Source organism: Cynocephalus volans, chromosome 2, assembly GCF_027409185.1.
Source record: "Cynocephalus volans isolate mCynVol1 chromosome 2, mCynVol1.pri, whole genome shotgun sequence".
Lineage (NCBI taxonomy): Eukaryota > Metazoa > Chordata > Mammalia > Dermoptera > Cynocephalidae > Cynocephalus > Cynocephalus volans.
Window position 1 is genome coordinate 25731448 of NC_084461.1, and position 14971 is coordinate 25746418.

Here is a 14971-nt window from a genome sequence, read left to right on the forward strand (position 1 = left end):
TGTATTACGGGGATTGCCGAAAGGGCTATTGGTCTATTTTCTATGCTATGACAAAGCAGAATTCCTCATAGATAAAATTTATTCAATGGGGTAATGACGGTGTAGATAGATGATATTCTTGGATAATAAGAAAAGAGGAAAACTGTCTTTTTAACAGAAACTTATAATCCAATGTTCTACTACCTTTGAAAAGAGTGCTATAACAATCATACTTTTAATGATTAATTTCTGCTTTGCCAATTCTAATTATATAAACTTCAAAAAAAATTAACTTGTATGCTATTTACACCAACACTACTGTACCACTTCCAAAATGGATGCTGGAATTTACGATGAAAAGCAATTTGAAGTAAAATCATTAAATCCAAAGTAAAACAGCAAGACTCAAGTGCCTGTGTGTGTGTGTGTGTGTGTGTGTGTGTGTTTGTGCACATGTATGTGCATATATCTGTACATATTACACAGTGTAAGAAAATTACCATTTGCAGACCATCATCAAGGACAAAGTTCTACAGAAATGTCTTTTGCATTCACTTCAGTTCTATTCTACTAAATCATTTTCTTATAAATATCAAAAAGACACAATTACTTAAATGTGACAATGTTTACTAATGTCCCAGTGTCATTTTTTTTTATGTCTATGAGCGTGCTCTTTTAAGAATTATGTTAAATAAGCACAAGTAGAAAAGGAACATTTTTTAAGCTTAGACTTCCTTTTACCCACTCTACTTCATAAATCAGGAACACAGCAAGCTTAGAAAAGAGCTTTTTCTTTAACATCTATGGCTTTCATGTATTCTGGGCAATTTTAAATGGTTAGAAAGCTGTCTGCACCAATTCATAGCTAATATGTTATCTTTATATAATCTTCACTTGAGAAGATATTCTTCTCCTTGAAGTTGATCCAGGAAAAACTAAGAGAGAAATATGATACTGAACAAACCTCCACTCAGAAAATGTAGTCCAAAGACATTTTATTTTGTTACTTAAGTTTTCATTTTTGTTCTTGACTTCATGTGAAACTGAGGTAAATAAAGCTATCCATGCCAATTTAAAGTTTTTCAGTTGTAGGAAGTTAATCTATAGCTGTCCAAGCATAGCACAAATATAGTAAATATTTTAATAGTGGCAAAAATTTAAAATAGTCATGTTTGGTTAGGTGAAGAATAACATTAAAAATGTTATTTAAAGAATATTGAATCACATAGATATGACTTTCAGATGCATTTTATGTAAAATTATACAGAATTGCAACTCTTATTAAAATATTTTAATGCTATGTGTAAATAGTAAAGATTATCTAATTAAAATACATTAAAATAATAAAACAGTTGAGGACAAATACAGAAAATTAGGGTTATCTTGTCTTTCATAAAAAATTTGTATGCAAGTTTTAGTAACTCAGATAATTTTGTTTTATTTAAGCAAAACTTAATTTATTTCACTTTTTTTTTCTATTTTTACATTCTTTTCTACACACCACAAGGTTTTTATTTAAGAGAGAGAATACATTAAGATTGTTTCTGTGTGTTCATATTAGCACATATCTTGTTGTTAACAAGTTAACTCATAAGTTTGTGTTTGATATTTAGTTTTATGCAACAAGTATGTAATATCTTTCTGTATTTTAGAAATAAAATTTTATTCATAACAATTTGATATAGACATAATAATTGTTGAGTTTTATAATGAAATTGCGATATTGCAGATGACTCCACATAGACAATATACTTAGGCTATGGCAGTAAATAAAACATGTATAAAACACATAAGTCTTCCTAAAGAAAACAATTTATGTTAGAACATTCAACTTTCACTTTAAATTCTATAGGGGAATAAAAAAAAAAAAAACAGCATTAGATCATAGTTATCCATAACATATACAGCATAATATTATCAAGCATTCTGTACTACCATGCTTTCATAAGTAGTTATTCATGACTTCTTATATGAAAGTATTATAACTTTAAGTGCTTACTCAGCAAACTTAATCAGCAAGTTATCATCACATGATTAAAATTATAGTGTAGTAACCTATACTTCTCTTATTTCTTGGCTTATCTTTTTTTCTCTTTTTTACAAAGCAGTTTTCTCAAAATGTACTGTACATAAAACTTGTTAGGGAGCTTGTTAAAAATAAAGATTTCTAGTTCTTACTTTTGGGGACCAGAAAGTGATAGCCCAAAGTCAGGGCCTCGGAAGCAGCCTCAAAAGCAAAGTTTTCCTCTGACCTTCTCCTGTTTTCCTGTCTGATCATTCTCCCCTGAGGCAGCCGTAGAAACTAGAATCCCTCTTCCCCAAGGCATGACATGAATATACTCTAATCTTCTCCAGACTTTCTGACTTGGAGCTGGCCATAAAGAAATTCTCTGACTTGCCTTGTCTAATATAGGTCATAACCCCCTGTTCCAGACAGGGTTATTCCCCATACCCTGGAGGAATGAATGCTACACAGAGAGGTCAAGAAAAATCTGAACAGACAAGCCTTGCTGGGTTTCCCCACCCATTCTATTGAGGTTAGATCTTACTTTTCTTGTCCCATCACATTTCCACATAGCTGCCCCTGCCTCATAGACCAGCATAAAAATGGTCATTTTCCTTATTTGGGTCTTCATTGTGAAGACTCCCATGTAACATAAAACTATGGTATAATAAAATTTGTTTTGCCTTTACTTCATATTAACCAGTGTTTACCTGATGATTTTTCAGAGAACCTTCAGGAGGCTGAAGGGGACGTCTTCCCTTGGCCCTTACACTACCCACAGATTTTCTGATTTGGTCGGTTTGGTTCAGATTTTTAGAAAGCATGCCAGGTAATTATCATGAATATGATTCCTGCACCACATTTTAAAAAACGCTATTTATCCTAATTGTTCATGCTCATTCTTTTTAACATTTAGCTTAATTTCAAACTTGTTCTCTCCTTCTACCTTTCTCTGTCTCTTGGTCTCTGTCTCTCATTATTTCTCCTTTCTCCAATAAACTAAATGTGGAAGATTTCTGGCCAAAAGAAAAAAATTAGATTGTTGAAGTGATTGAATATATAAAACATTTTTTTTTAAATCTCTACCTAGATGCTTTAAAATCACAGTAGGAACTCAATAAATGCTATTTTGAGCATTGTAATTATATTTTCAGCTCCCCTGGTCATACTGTTTTGATTCAAACCTAATAATTATTACCTTCAAATCTTTAATGTTGTTGTTCTGGGTCAGGATTTTGAAAAAGTACATTTTTGTAATTTCACCTCTTGTTTGTAAAATAATATCTACTAGGATATGAAACTATTACTGTGTTTTATCAAATCAATAGTACCATTACTTTTGTGTATTACTAATGTAGAAGTAAATACTATAAGTAAATTATAATTCAATGTGTTTTACTTATTGCATATGAATTTCAGAGACATGAAAATGAAAAATGTACATCTTAAAATCATAAAATACGGTAATTTAGTAACTAATATTTTAACTCTTTCTTAAGAAACCTATGTTATTTAACTTGCATGCATGGCCATTAAATATTTCAGCATCAATTTTATGGTGACTCAGATCATGTATTATTCTTTTGAAATTACTCTTCCAAAGCTTCTGAGATGTACTTTCATTCATCGAATCTCCTGTTGACTTCCTATTCTATAGTTAATCTTCCGTAAATTATAGCTTGTTTAAGTAACTTTTTTCAGTAATCAAGATCATTTTACTCCAAACAGTTAAGACTACAAATGATAGAGAAGCTGAAAGAGCCTGGGCTGTGCATCCATCATCATTTAGTTCTAACTTTTTTCTTTGCCAGTTAAATAGGTATGCAGCTTAATATCCGTGAAGTCCATTTATTTTAACAGTGATGTATACAAAAGCTCTTGCATGATATGTTTCTATGTGTGTGTCATTTTAATGTTACTTTAACATTCCTTTTTACATTTTTTAAAGTTTTTATTATTTTTTATCACTACACAATGTAAACATTTTTGAGTCCCTTTACTGATTATTTAAATATCTTCTTGATACTATCTTGTTTTGAGTAATATATATGTACTCTAGACACATAATTCTAAAGTAATGTTTTTTTGACACAGATTGAATGAGAATCACCAGCTAAGCATTTCCAACCCACATATACTCATTTTAATTTCTCTTCCAAATATCCTGGTATGAGTTGTCCAAAACAGAAGGATGGGATGTTTTCTTTCAGACATTTCTCTAGCTCTCTAATGATGTACAGCCCTGGAGGCCAGGGAAGTACTGCCATTCATGCATTCCTTCTTTCTTACACTCAAAACATCTTTATGAGTTGTAGTCTATGGGTTGAGCGCTGTGCCAGCCACAGGGAATACAATGTTAAGAATGAGATATAGACTCTTACACCATGGGACCTTCATATTAACATGTATTGGGCATGCTGACAGAGGAGTCAGTACTGTGTGGGAGTCAGCATGTAGCAGCTCATGGGAATAAATTTTTAAATGTTCAAGAATTGTTAACTTTTCAGAAATTTTGCAGAACTATTGATGTCATGTTACTTAAAAGCAACTATGGTGGGAGTACTTACACCATCAAAATCAACAAATGCTAAGATAAAAGTGTTTTTGTTTTGTCCCACGAGAGTTGGTTGTAAATATTTTTCATCACTCTACTCTTTGCAACCTAAAATAAGGGCAATTTACATGGTCAAAGTTGGAGGAAGTATCAGTGAAAGTCTTTTGAATGAAGTGACATTTAAACTGAGTAGTGCCAGAAAGATAAAATGTACGGGACCACGCCCTTTTTCTAAGCAAAAACAACAGATGCCGATAAAAGGTGGCACCCAAGGGAAGTTAAGGGGGAGGGCTAAGCATAGAGAGGCAAGGCACATGCACATTTGATCTTTTCAAGGATTGGCCTAAGCTTGGAAATCCCTGCCTGCTAAGCATATAAATATGATCTTTTGTGTTACAATAAATGGAACTGCCTGACAGAACCCACGCTGCATGTGTATGTGTTTGTTCCCTATCTGGGAGAGCAGCGGCGTGCTCACCCATCTCTTGGAATCTCGTTTCACCCCACATCCTGGGGCGGGGAGAAAAGGACAACCCCTTTGGCCCCAACCCTCTAGGGAAAGGAAAAACCTGTTGGGGTCCTGTGTGGCCGCGGGAGATGCCCAACAAAAATAGATCTTGACAGAGAGAGAAGAGGAGGTTTCCTTGTACATGAAAGAGCTTAAACACAAAAACAAAGATACATGGAAAAGGATATGATGTATTGGATATGGTGAAAGAAGTCTGCTGTAGATTAGATGCCACCCAACCTCACTGAGGCTTAATCCCCATTGTTAACTGTTGAGGGTGGGAAATCCTATTATAGTAATTGAAAGGTGGGGCCTTGAAGAGGTGATTAGATTTTGAGGACCATGCCTACTGAATAGATTAAAAATGGTGGTTATGGTTGTGGTTCTGAGGACTTTAAAAGAAGAGCACATGAGAGGTTAGTCTTTCTCTACTCTGACATTTTACAGTATGATGCCCTGCTGTCACTGTTGCCACCACCAAGGCCTTCACCAGATGTGTTCCCTGTACTTTGGACTTCCCAGCCTCTGAAACTGTAAGCAATAAATTCCATTTTCTTTGTAAATTACCTAGTTCTGTGTATTTTGTTATAAACAATAGAAAAAAGACTAATAAAAAGTCTAATATGGATTAAATCAGAAAATAAACAGGAGAATGATGAAAATTTAAATGTGGAAATGAACAGGGAAATTCTCAAAAGCTTCCCAACTATATAAATATCTTGACTTTCAACTCAAAGCCCATGAAATAGAGTGCAGGAAAATTTAATTATATCTGCATTTAAAAAATAAATTATACTATGATTTGCAGATTGGATTGAAGAGGAGTAAGAATTCTATAGGAATTTGATAGACAAATATGTTTTGCCCTAGTAAAGGAGAAAGATGATTTTGGCTTGGTTGTTAGAAGCAATGGAGTTGAAGAGAATTAGATATAAAGAGAGTTGTTTTATGAAAAATTGATAGGATTTGGTAATTTGTTGTCAAGCAACGACAACAAATGGGAAAGTTATGGCTTAACAGTTTTCATATTTGATCTACTCTCCCATTTAGTGAGTCTCCTTTATAGGGACAAAAGGTACACAGGGGCAAAAGTGGGAGCTAAGGAAGATTTAGGCATACAGATTTCATACATTTATTCCCTGTACAGGTAACATCCTCAGAGAGACATTGAGGAAGCAGTTGGAAATGAGGGTCTATAGTACAGAAGAGAGACATGGTTTAATAATATCCATTTGGGAGTGATGGAAAGAGAATGTAGCCGTATAAAAGACATTTCAGAAACTTCTATCTTCTATCAATTTTGGTCGAATAAACTATCCTAAAACTAAGTGGCTTACAAAATTAAGAACAATTTTGATGACTTTCACTTGTGTTGGCAATTCAGATTGGATTCAATTGGATGGCTCTTTGGATGCTTTCAACTGAGATCACTCAGCACATCGTCTTGGTCTGGATGCTCAAAAATAGCCTTACTCACATGACTGGCAGCTAGTGCCAGCTGTTTCCCAGGCCATCCATTTTCATTCAGGCTAGTTTGGGATTCCTCATATGGGGACTTTGTTCCAAAAAACAGCAAAAGAGAGTGCAATACTCAATGACCAAGCACTTTCCAAGCCTCTGATTACATCATATTTGCCAAGGTTTTGGTTGCTAAAGAAAGTCACATGGCCAGTTCTAGTCAATGCGGGGAAAACTATACATGGACATGGATATAAGGACACACAATGCACTGGGGGTTATTTCTGTAACAATTTACCACAAACCTCAATGGTCAAGTAGAAGATAAACTCCTAGCCCAGAAGATGAAAAAGGGAGCACTAGAATGTTGGTAAGAGAAAAGAATTAGCAAAAACACGCACTGCAAATAACAGGAAGACAGAATGACAGAGTACTATTGATATGAAAAAAGGTTACATTTTTGGTTTGCATGGGGCATGTTTGTTATTTCCTTTATCTATCAATTTTATGTCAGTTAGGATTACATTCAACTGTAGATAATGAGAAGAAGCTCTTATTGTGGCTTAACACAAGATATATACAATAAAAACGTGAGATGAAGTCCAGATATAGATAGTTCCGCTCAAGGACCCAGGCTCTGTCTTCCCTCCATCATTTGTATTGTCATCTTCCATCTTCATGCATGTTGCCCCATTGTCACTGGATGGCTGCTACTCTTCCAGGCACGTAGCAGGAAGAAAGGTAAAAGAGAGATGAAAGCTTTCTTTCAATGAAGTTGTGGGAAAGGGTTGCTTCTAACATTTCCCATGGCCCAGCGTTCTGTAACATGGCCTCATCTGATTTCATAAAAAGAGGAACGTTGTGTTATATTTAACTGGCCACGGGGCCCGCATAGACAGAATCAGAGTTCTGTTAATAAGGCTGTTATATGAAAATAGCAGAGCCTGCCACAAGCTTCTATTTAACTTGACATAAGGACCTAGTGTTGCCTCTAAGGCTCTAATATTTACATCATTCATGTTTCTCACTCTCCTTTATGTAGGCAACACTTACTGATTTTATGCACTTTCAGGAATAGATGATTTGACAGAGTGGGAGATTCAAAATAAATTTAGTGATAATAACATTTATTGAGTATTTAATTTGTACCCAGAATTGTTGTTTTTACACATACAGTAACAATTAAATCCTACAGCAATCCTTTGAAATAAGTTCTAATATGTTCGTTAGATTTAAAGATAAGGAATTGATCAAATTAATGTAATTATAGGCTCTTGAACTTTATGACACAAAAAGACAACCTCCAACTGATATGTGTTTAACACTGCCCACCAGTGTGATGAAAAGTATATGACAAAGAGAGCCTTCTGCCTGGAATTAACATTTTAACTTAATATGAGATTTTTAGGCAAGTAAATTTTACATTAGAGAAATTTTAGTGCTTCAGTCTCACTCCATCATTTTTAAAACATGACATTCTCTTTTGGTTTTTATTTTAATTATACTTATGGCATCAACATATTCCATACATTAATATTTTTACAATTTTCAATATGAATAAATTGGTTAATTGCACTTAATTGTGAGAAAAAGTTTGCTCTTATAGTACCCTGATCATTTTTATTATTGTGCCAAATAAATAATTTTATTAAATTTCAGTAATTTTATGGGGGATAAAATGATACCATATAGGAAGCCTTAAACATTTTAGAATACTCTTGAATGTAACGGCTTTACAAATTCTTAGACATATTCAAATCTCAAAAAAAAAAATTGTATAAAGTAACATGAGGGTTTAGATTATTTAGCAATAGAAGCCTCTTGAGTCTGTGACTAATAGCCAAAGATGTATTTAAATATGTTCATCTCACACCTATAAAAAAAAAAAAAGTAGTATCTTTTTATTATATCTTTCTTTCCAAAATGTATTATAAGAATGTTCCTGAAAAAGTCTCTCATGGTAGAAAGTCTGCATATAATGAAAAAGTCAACACAGACAAGTATCCTACATTTATTCAAACTATAAAAGTGCTAGTATCTAGAGGACTTGTGCTGAATCAACTTTATTTAAATGGAATACTGCTGCATGTTCACAGTAGAAGGCCATAGCTTTTCCTCTGCATAATAATATAACCCTTTATGTTCTTCAGAAAGAAAATTCTCAGAACATTAAAGTAGAAACTCTTATTATTCAAGAAGTTAAGCAGAAGAAATGTGATGACTCTGACTTCAATAAAAGGCAAGTTTTATTCCAAACAGTGGGTCCATTTTTATTAGGCACTCTATGTTTTTATGATAATTTCCAGTACAGTTTATGCAGGAAAGTCTGAACTATGGTCTAATATAAGTTTTATTATTTTCTATAGAAAGGAAAATAAGGGAAGTCTATCTCAAAGACAGATGCTATGATTTTTAATCTATTTTTTTCACAATATCTAATAGACTAAAAGGTTGAATTTTTTTTAAAAATTCAAAATTTGGTAGATTTGCTATATTAACCATATCTGTATGCATTCTTAAATCCTTTAAAAATTCTCATCATTATTTTAAAATAATCTCTTTAGAGGTTTTATTCCACACTGTTTTAAACTTTGAGATTAAATATTTTATACATCCATATATCTGCTGCTACCTCCAGATAACTTTCTTTAAAAATTCTATTCCATTTAAATCAGTTATGTTCCCTTGAGTCAATGCTTGTTGAACACCTACAATATGCCAGACATTGTTGCTGACCAAAAAAATAAAACGACATTTGATGTAATTCCTGCTGTTGATTTGCTCATTGTTTAATTAATTCATTTGTTAAAATTAATTATTAATTATTAAGCAACTACTCTTATTCAGTAAATGTGTTTGTCTCTAGTTATATCATAATGCTATCCCAAATAGACTTTTCAGGTTTCTAGTGGTATCTTCCCTAATTTCAAAATATGTGACTTATGTTGCCATCTGTGAGCATAAAGAAAGAGAGAGATGTGATGAGAAGTGAGTTTGTGATGCAGCAAATGGTTAAACTATGCTTTACACTCCATACTAGAGATTTTGTGTTTTCATTTAAGTTTAATGAGAAATCTTGAAGAATGTAAAGAAAGGAAACAACAAGACTCAAATGATGCTTTCAAAATCATTTAAAAGAAGGAATAAAAGACTTGGAACATATAATAGAATTTCCAGATGGAGAAACTAGAGGAGAAACAATATCCAAAGATGGTATTTTAGAAATAACAACAACAAAAAATGAGTCCTCATAATAAAACATAGTTCATAGGTAGTTTGGGGCAAGATAAGTAATTATAAATGTACTTCAACAGATTGATTAGGACAGATGGCACACATTTTAAAAGAAACTTCGAAGAAAATACACATTACTAGATTAACAACATACTACTTCTCAAGAGCAAAACTATAAGCCAGAAAGCAATAAAATGATTTCTTTAAAGTGCTTGGAAAAACTACAACTAACCTATAACTTATACCCTAGTAAACTACTATTGAATTTAAACATAGTAAAATATTTTCAGTAAAAAACAGCATATAAGACTAAGATAAGTAAACTATAAAAACTGGTAAAGCTGGCATTTCAAAAGGAACAATATTAAATTCATATAGAAGAAATAAAATGTATGAAGAAATTTGGAGAAAATAAATTGTTCAAGATAGTGATATTTAAAAAGATGTTGCTGTTAATTCTGGAGGTAAAATATGTTGGTATTAATGTAATTGTACTCAAACATCATGAAAGACAAGAGGGAGAAGTTAATATATTTAAAGATTTTTAAGGACCTCGTGTTGTTTAGCTGGAAGGTAAAGATACTAGGTAAATTTTCACCTTAAACAAGTATGCATGCTGTTTTTAAAAGAAAAACACTAAATGAAAAATGATAGAGTATAGACATTCCATATCTTCGGGGTTGAGGAGCAGCTAAAGGAAAAAATATATATATATATGTAATTGATCCAATAGGAGGCAGAAAAGGAGAAAAGATAGAAAGAAAAATGACAGATAATAGCACAAAATAGGAGAGTAGAAATCATTAAAAGTACGCTAGTGGTAACAATCAACGAAAATAAACTCACCATGACACTCAATAAAGGTCACTGACGGACTGGATAAAAATTATAATTTAATATACAGATTACAAAAGACACAACCAAATCAAAATGATACAGAAATTTAAAAGACTTGGGATGAAAAGTATAGATAGATAGACAGATAGATGATACATAGAAAGATAGATGTGCATGTAAATAATATGTGTACCATATTACTCAAGTAAATACAAAACAATCCTGAATTAGTCATATTAATATTAGATAAAATCATCTCATAGAAAACATTATTGTTAGAGATGAAGATAGTCAGTAAAATGGAATAAAATATAAAATTACCAAAAAGTCATAGCAATTCCAATAGAGCATGCAGCTAATAATAAAGCCTCCACAGTACATAAACAACTACAACAACAAAAAAACCAATATAATTACAAATGCACAATCAGATTGAGAAATTTTAACACATCACTCATGGTAATAGATCATGAAGAAAAATTTCATAAGGATGTAGACAGGTGGAATAACATAATTAATAACTTTGAAGATACATATAGAAACTACTGCATCTAATGTGTAGAAATGCAGATGATTTTCAATTTCATGACGAATATTTGCAATATTTTGACAATGGCTAGGTTTTAAATAAAATCTCAACAATCTTACAAAAATGGCAAACATAAGAATTTGCTGTTTGATCAAAATTCAATAAAATTAACATCACTGGCAAACACATATTAATTTCAGAACAAATAATAATGTAAATATAAACATTTATAGTTAAACATTAATATAATATTTTATATTAAGGTTTTCATAAGCAGTTAAATTGGTTGTATTATTCAAGGTTTTCCAGAGAAACAGAATGAATAAGATACACTATTGGCATAAGGATTATTGGCCTGCTGGTGTAAGTCCTGGAGTCTGAAGGCCTGAGAAGCTGCAGTTTCCAAGGGTAGAAGATGGATGTTCATATTCAAGAACAGAAAGAGAGAGAAGTCACCCTTCTTCTGCCTTTTTGTTCTATTTGGGCCCTCAACAGATTGGATGGTGCCTGTCTACACTGGTGAGGGTGGATGTTCTTTGCTCAATATGCCAAGTCAAATACTAATATCTTCCAGAAAAAATCTCACGGAAACACCCAGAAATAATATTTTCCCAGCCATCTGGACATCCCTAAGCCCAGTCCAGTTGACACAGAAAATTAGCTATCACATCGGTCATTAAAGAGAATGCAAATTCCTAAAGGCATATATCTAGATATGCGCACTTATCAGACTCAGCCAATGTATACTTAACATTTGTCTACTTAATTGCATTCAATTTTATAGCAAAAAAAGTCAGCGCTTATTTAACATTAGTTAACAAATTCACTCTGAAATATTTAGGAGAAAATGTAATGATATCTGCAATTTACATTGAGATGCTTCAAAAAATAAGATGAACCAATACATGTATGATAAAGCAAGAATGGTACCACATTAATGTAAGAATCAAGGTCGTGAATATATAGTTATTCACTGTAAAATTCTTTTATGTTTGTTCTATGTTTGAATTTTTAATAAAATATTTTAATGAATATATAGAGTTTAATAAACAAAGATCATGAATTATCTGCTGCATCATAACTATGTGGTAGAAGACATTGGTAGGATTGTGGATATGGCTGTTGATGTTGGAGTAAAACAACTGTCATAGACAAAATATTTGTATCTTACAATTGTTACTCAAGAGATAAAAGAATCCCTTCTTTACTGTTATGCTATCTCCTAATATTGCTTTCAGCAAACGTTTAATCATCTGAATTGACCCTAGATGTCTATTTCAGGCCATATACCATTCAATTATTAAGTATCTGATATGGTGAATTACTGAACTTATCCTCTAGAAATACAAATATGAATAAATCTGTCTCACAGGGTAAGGAGAAGAATTTGGTAAGGTAAAGTGGTGTGAATAAACGCCAATATTTCTGAATAAGTACTTTGTATTAGATGGTAGAAATGTTTCAAGGTAGCGCCACCAGAATTTCAAAATGGAATGGAGTATAATGAGAAAGGGTATTTTTGACATGGGTATTTCATATCTTCCTTTAACATCATGATTTCCAAATTGATTGAACACAAAGGTACTCCAAGGCACTAAGAAAATTCACAGGGCATATTTTAAATTTGGGGTTAAATACCAGCAGTACTTGAGATTTGACAGACACCTTGCGAACTACTGCCGGGCCTTAAAAACTAACGCCAACTTAAGTGGCATTACAAGCGGCCATTATGAGCCCACAAGGGCATATTAACGTGGCAGCCTAAGATGGTGCCTGGAGGAAGTAGGGTGGGAGTGTCTGCGGGAACCTTGCCTTAGCCCTTATTGGCCAAATACGCGCTTCCACGCTCGTGAACATTGCCTGATTGCAATAGCTATGCATTGAGACAGGATGCATGCCCTTGACCTTTAAGCTGATAGGATTATGTTAAAACCTCCCCTCCCCATCTGCCTATAAAAGCAAGTGTTTGTGTGATAATAAACGGAACTGCTCGACAGAACCCCTGCTGTGTCTGAGTGTCCTTTAACGGGCTGGTTGGGGCTGGCGGCTGTGCTCACCTCTCTTCACGGCTCTCTTCCCCTGTCTCCTCCCAACGGGGACTGAAGGGAAAAAGTAATGCGGGCAATTCGCTCACCCACCAGAAGGAACACCAAGGGAGAGACTGATAGCGAAGCAAGGGCTGTTCGGGTTGGCTTGCGGTGGACCCAACAAACTACCAGCTGGAAGAAATTCACTGTTTTAAGATTAGATTGCACTATACTTCTCTCAATGTCATTATGATTTTATGAAGCTGTTTTTTTTTTTTTTTTTTTTTTTTGAGGTCTTTATTTAAAAGGCAAGTGCATTACACATACCAATGTGGAAATGAAAGTGGTGGTATCCAGAGCATGGTGTTTTTGACACTGAGCAGTATTCAACAGGCACTGGCATTTTCTGTAATGTGACAGGTGCTATGTTGAATAAAAGGAAGTAGTTGGTATAGCTACTGATCCTAAGTAATGACAAACTTATTTAAGAATCACAAAGCTGTATTTCTCTCTTAATTTTCATGGATTATTTTTTTTAATGATCACTAAGTTGTCAAAATGTAAATACTTTCAACTGTGATGGAACTCACTACTTAATAAATGGAACCATTAGTTATTTCTTTTGACCTATGTGTGCCAGGGCAAAGAATGGTAACTTAGGACATTAAAAGTTTACATGCCTTTAATTTAGCAGGTAAGTCAATAAAGACACTCGGAAGTTAAGTGAATTTCCCAAAGTTACACACTTCACAAGTTAAATGATGGAAATTTGAACCCAAACTCTTTGAGTCCTCAGCTAATATTCTTAGACATTATACTGTAAAATACACACAAATATAAACTTGTAAAATATACACACAAAGTCTATAAAATTTAGAATTGGAAACTTAAGAATATCCTGATAAATAACATTAATTAAAGTTTTATTCTATGGATATATTTATAAATACATAGTCTTCAAACATTCTGTAACTGTGATAACATAAATGACAGTAATATCATTGTATGTATTTTGTATAATTCATGCCTAGTGACAAGATGACACTCCTAGCAAATTCCATGTTTTGGCCTTTTGTTTTCTTATTGGGATGATTGCAAGTTATGTGTCTTTATTTAAGAGAACAAAAAAAGTCATACATTTGAGATAGTTTGAGGAAAAATTATTGATAAATTGTACTTCTTCAAAACTAAAGACTTTTGCTTCAAAATAACCTGTAAAGAATATTAAAATCAAGCCACTGACTAGGGAAAAAATATTCCCAAAGTACATCTCTGATAATGGACTTATATCTTAAACATATTTTTAAAATTTTAATATCGAATAATGTGGAAGAATGAAACTAGACCTGGACCTCTCACCATATACCAAAATCACCTCAAAATGTATTAAAGACTTATACATAAAACCTGAAACTATAAAACTACTAAAATAAAACATAGGGAGGACACTTTAGGAAGTAGCACTGGGCAAAGACTTTATGAATAAGACCCCAAAAGCACAACCACCAAAAGAAAAACTAAACAAATGGGATTATATCAAACTAAAAAGCTTCTTCACAGCAAAAGAAAGTCAACAGAATGAAAAGACATCCTACAAAATGGGAGAAAATACTTGCAAAGTATGCATCTGACAAGGGATTAATATCCAGAATACACAAGAAATTCAATCAACTTAACAGTAAAAAAACAAGTAACCCAATTAAAAAATGGGCAAAGGAGCTTGATGGAGTTTGGATGTGTTGTCCCCTCCAAAACTCATGTGGAAATCTGATCTCCAATGTGGCAGTGTTGGAAACTGATTGAGTCATGGGGGAAGATTCCTCTTGAGTGGATTAATGCT